This window comes from Oncorhynchus mykiss, chromosome 15, assembly GCF_013265735.2.
Source record: "Oncorhynchus mykiss isolate Arlee chromosome 15, USDA_OmykA_1.1, whole genome shotgun sequence".
NCBI classification, from domain to species: Eukaryota; Metazoa; Chordata; class Actinopteri; order Salmoniformes; family Salmonidae; genus Oncorhynchus; species Oncorhynchus mykiss.
Genome location: NC_048579.1, coordinates 44,892,868 through 44,898,867, shown reverse-complemented (window position 1 = coordinate 44,898,867; position 6,000 = coordinate 44,892,868).

Below are 6,000 nucleotides of genomic sequence, written 5' to 3'. Positions count from 1 at the left end.
GAGGACTGCAGATGTGACCAGGACAATAAATTGCAATGTCCGCACTGTGAGACACCTAAGACAGCGCTACAGGGAAACAGGACGGACAGCTGATCGTCCTCGCAGTGGCAGACCACGTGTAACAACACCTGCGCAGGATCGGTACATCCGAGCATCACACCTGCGGGACAGGTACAGGATGGCAACAACAACTGCCCAAGTTACACCACGAAAGCACAATCCCTCCTTCAGTGCTCAGACTGTCCACAATAGGCTGAAAGAGGCTGAACTGAGGGCTTGTAGGCCTGCTGTAAGGCAGGTCCTTACCAGACATCACTGGCAACAACGTCGCCTATGGGCACAAACCCACCGTCGCTGGACCAGACAGGACTGGCAAAAAGTGCTCTTCACTGACGAGTAGCGGGTTTCACCAGGGGTGATGGTCGGATTTGCGAGTATCGTCGAAGGAATGAGTGTTACATCGAGGCCTGTACTCTGGAGCGGGATCGATTTGGAGGTGGAGGGTCGTCATGGTCTAGGGCGGTGTGTCACAGCATCATCGGACTGAGCTTGTTGTCATTGCAGGCAATCTCAACGCTGTGTGTTACAGGGAAGACATCCTCCTCCCTAATCTGGTACCCTTCCTGCAGGCTCATCCTGACATGACCCTCCAGTATTTCAATGCCACCAGTTATACTGCTCGTTCTGTGCGTGATTTCCTGCAAGACAGGAATGTCAGTGTTCTGCCATGGCCAGCAAAGAGCCCGGATCTCACTCCCATTGAGCATGTCTGGGGCCTGTTGGATCGGAGGGTGAGGGCTAGGGCCATTCCCCCCAGAAATGTCCGGGAACTTGCAGGTGCCTTGGTGGAAGAGTGGGGTAACATCTCACAGGAAGAACTGGCAAATCTGGTGCAGTCCATGAGGAGGAGATGCAGTGCAGTACTTAACGCAGCTGTTCAGGGACACATTATTCAATTTCTGTTAGTCACATGTCTATGGAACTTGTTCAGTTTATGTCTCAGTTGTTGAATCTTGTTATGTTCATACAAATATTTACACATGTTAAGTTTGCTGAAAATAAACGCAATTGACAATGAGAGGACTTTCTTTTTTTGCTGAGTTTATGTTTTGGTTCTCTATTCTGTGACTGAGAAGGGGTTGAAGGGAGTCACTTCCGGTGGAGCTGTAGAAAAGGGAGCAGAGTGTAAGTGCAATTTAACGATAAGTAGTTGTTATGTCATCTGAGAGATTGTTTTCCAGATCTGAGATGTTCATTTCTTCAGCTTGATAGTTATGATGGGTTACGAAAAGTAAACACACCAAACTGTGATCTCGGTTTTTGGGGTTTGTTCTGTAGTAATTTCATAAAAACGAGTGAACATTTTTTCAAATCAACTACATACTAGTCTCAAATCAAGTGCATACTTCTCTCTCGCATGACTCAAGGCAATCTGCAGTGCTTACCAGAGCCATAGATATACAGTCAGGTCCAAAATTATTGGCACCCTTGATGAAGATGAACAAAAAAAAGAGTTTGTAAAATAAATAATACAAACACAACTACATTGTATGCTAAAAAAAACATGTATATTATTATTATACTGATACAATTGCTCTGAGAAATAGATTTTGTTAAAAAAAAAAAATCTCTAAAAGATAAGAGTAAAAATTTTGGCACACCGGTTTTCAATACCTTTCCATACCTAATTTTGTGAGGATAACGGCGCTAAGCCTTTTTCTAAAATGTTTTCTGAGATTGGAGAACACAGTGGGAGGGATCTTAGACCATTCCTCCATACAGAATCTTTCCAGATTCTTGATATCCTTAGTCTGCACTTACGGTCTACCCTCTTCAATTCAAATCACAGGTTCCCTTTCAGTAGGTCACTCGGTATAGCATACGATGGGGAGTCAACAGCCAATCCTATTCACCTGAAGTAAACTGAAATCACGCCCAACGGGCCAATGGATAACGAGCCCGCCCTTTGAAGCCCCACGTTCCTGGTTATAATAGCGGGGCTCACATCCATTTCTTTGCTCTTCAGCTCGCCTGAAGGAAGAACGTGTCACTCAATTTACAAACTTTTCAAGTACACAAAGGCTACGAGATTCAGCTCCGACTTAGGTGTCTTGTTAGTGGGGAGAAAGTACTCGTCCCCCTAAATGTTCCAAGTTTTGGGTCTTGGGATTGGTTTTTGTGTTTTCTAAAAACCCACTACTTTCTGCTCTGCTTGTGTAGCCAGCGCTTCCTTGCTTGATTAAGATGACCAGTGGTAAGAGTAAGTCTAAAAAAGCTAACCAGCCGAGTTTGAACATAAGACTGTGCCCTATGGCATGTGGTTTCACAATGAAAATTAAAGATACTCACTAGTGCTATCCTGTTTGCCTAGGGTGGAAACACGCTCAGGAGGCCTTGGTTCAGACCAGTTCGTTCGTGTGGCCATTTTCTCCGGCTGGGCTCAACTTCCATTGGGAGACGTGCTGACTTTTGGAAGATTGGTGGTCGGAATTGATAGGGGAGGGGTGTCAGCAGTGTTCAGAGTCACTGATTGACTCTTGGATATCAGAACACACACTTTCTTCCCCACGTTCAGACACACAGTTGCCAAGACTGTGTCAGTCGCCAGGGTGGCACTCCTCCAGGAGATCATGTATGAGAGACTGGCAGCGTGCTCCGTCCAGTGGCTGGCATGCACAGTTTCACCATGGGGGGTGAGGATGGTGAACAGGGTGTACGGTTCTGAATCGTGCGTTTTTGTCCCAACAGAAGAGGAGGTTTGTCGATGAAGCGGTGCGCGTATGCGCATTACCAAGTCACATCAGGTGCCCTGTTGTTTTGGAATTGCCTGACTTTTCAGGGTCGCAAGGTAAGTGTTGTTCTTGGAACCATGGGTTCTATAGACTTGGGCCGCCATGGTCGATGTTAGGCAGCGTTTTGTCTGGGTTATCACAGTTTCTCTGTGGATTTGAGCCTTGGATTGCTTTAATGGCCGGCAGCCCCCCGAGAGCACATTATCAGGGTTTGCACAGTTTCCTGTGGGTTTGAGCCTTGGGCTGCCTTAATGGCCGGCAACGCGCCGAGAGCACATTATCAGGGTTTGCACAGTTTCCTGTGGGTTTGAGTCTTGGGCTGCCGCGGTTCATCGACATAGGTCGATGCTATAAAGCATGTGTGTGGGCTTTACCAAATCACAACAAGTGTTCTGTTGTTTTGGACATGCTGTTTCTTGTACGAGTTAAGGTAAGTATTGTTCTTGGAACCGTGAGGTTAGGGAACGTACAGTTATGAATATAACTACTGCAAAATGGTTGCCTCTGCCAGAATGCTGAAACTTGGCAGCAAGTGGACCTTTTAGCAAGACACTAACCCCATGCACACATAAAAATCCACAAATAAATGGTTCATTGACCACAACATCAACATCTGGACCTCAACCCCATTGAAAATGTACAGTTATGAATATAACTACTGTTACCTGAAGGAGGGAACGAAGTATAGCATACAGTACTATGGGGAGTCAACCTGACTGTAGATATGTACTGTATGGCTCTGGTGCATACCAAAGGGCACAAGGCATCACTGATTGCAAATGTCTCTGGATTGTCTGCCAAAGAAGACAGTGAATGTCTCAACCAGGGAAATAAAAACGTAGACAAACAATATCTTGGAACCTATCAAATACAGTATCTTTATGGCCACCAGTAAGTTTACCCAATGTTGTGCAATCTGTCTGCCAGTTGATGAGGTCCACCAACAGCCTTGGTAACACACACACACGCAGTGATACGAATTGTAATAAAATGTCTGTCTCAGCCGTCTTCCTGTCACCATCGTGTCAATAAAACCTCCAGAAAGATCCTTGTGTAGTGTGTGTGTGTGTGTGTGTATTTTTTTTTTTTTGTGTGTGTGTGTGTGTGTGTGTGTGTGTGTGTGTGTGTGTGTGTGTGTGTGTTTGTAGACTAAAGATAATGGTCTTTATATGCAAAATCTTCATGGCCAGTGGCAACACAGGGACTACATCCCAAATGGCCCCCTATTGCCTATTTGGTGTACTACTTTTGACAAAGTAGTGCACGATAAAGGGAAAGGGTGCCATTTTGAACTGGTCAAAAGTAAAGCATGAAATAGAGTTAATAGGGTGCCGTTCGGAACGGAGACAGGAAGTGAGCTGCCCAGTCAGCTGCCCCGTCCAGCCTGTTCACGCTCATTACCACCTCCCAATCTCATCCAACCAGTGCTCGACTTGGACTGAAATAGGTTCCGGTACTCATTTTGGGTACAGGTACTGTTTATATTTAGGTGCAGGAGCTCCTCAAAACCTTTGAGATAATATTCTAGAAGAGTAACAGGAGCTCAAGCAGTAGAACATTTGTGCGCCAGTACTGGTTGGTAGAGCATGGCGCTTGCAAAGCCAGGGTTGTGGGTTCAATTCCCATGGGGGACCAGTATGGGAAAACAAGTATGGAAATGTATGCACTCACTACAGTATGTCGCTCTGTATGAGTCTAAATTGCTAAAATGTGAAAGGTAAATGTACTCAGCTCTGGTGAGCTCCTGCCAAAGTCAAGCACTGCATCCAACTCTCATTCACTCTCTCAGGGCTTTATAATCGTAATGAGCTTCCGTTCTGGCCATGGGCCCAATGAGTCAGTGAAAAAGACCCACATCTGATTCATCAACTTTTACTTGGAAGACAGGAAGTGTGTGTGTGTGTGTGTGTGTGTGTGTGTGTGTGTGTGTGTGTGTGTGTGTGTGTGTGTGTGTGTGTTTGCACTCCTTCACGTTTGACCATACCACACAAGATAGTAAAAATGACACACAAAACCACTCTCAAAGTCTTTTGTCAACCAGCCCTACTTCATTCTACAGTACAATACCTTTACAGGGCCTGGGTCAGCTCTGGCTTGATTTGCCTGTTGAGTAATGATCTGCTAGCACTTGACAGTTTGTTCAGATCAATGCAGATTCTTGTCTTATTGAAAGAAACCCAGTTTAGCAGCCCTGCAGTCATTCCTGAGAACAATCAGAGACTATTCAGGGCTGAAGGACAAGGGCACCCTCCCTCTGTCAACATCAGGCTCAACTCAGGAGGCTCAGGAGGCCACAGCCAAACCAAGATTGTGTCCTAAATGGCACCCTTTATATTGCACCGCTTTTGACCAGGGCCTGTAGGGTTCTGCTCAAAAGTAGTGCACCATGTAGGGAATAGGGTGGCATTTTGGATGCACACCAAGGCTCTCTGTACCACTGTAGACCATATCCACTGTACTTATTCACAATACTGGTAAGAAGTCAAGGTATGCCTATGAACAGCATATAACAAATTATTACGTAGCTGTATGAGTCCTGAATTGAGTAAATGTCTGCATGTATTTGCTAATATTAATGAATACAACAAGATGTCTAATGATTTACTGCAGTTTACTGATTAACACACTATTCATACGTGTAACTCAGTACTGTGCACCACCCTCCTGAGAACTCTCCTATACTGTGGAGGGTGAATCATTGTATATACTGCTTGTGATCAATAATGTAGGAATGGTGTACATTATTTAAAGCTTTAACAGGTAATCCTAACATGCGGGAACATGGATAAATAGTGTGCATTTTGTGTCAAGGAAGGGTTGCAGCAATACAGTCCTTATATAGTAACAGATGATAAATAATCCTTAAACATTATGACTGTAAAGCATGCAGGTGTGTGTGTGTGTGTGTGTGTGTGTGTGTGTGTGTGTGTGTGTGTGTGTGTGTGTGTGTGTGTGTGTGTGTGTGTGTGTGTGTGTGTGTGTGTGTGTGTGTGTGTGTGTGTGTGTGTGGCACACGTGTACAGCCATATGCGTATCCCTGTAACTCAAGTCGAGCAGGTAAGCACGGGTAACCACACAATCTCATTCACACACAAACACACACACACAGAATAATGGGCTGTGGTATACCCTCCATCAATCAAGCAGTCTACCATGCAAATCTGATACCAGCCATGTAAACAAACAACCAGGCACTCCTCTTATCCAC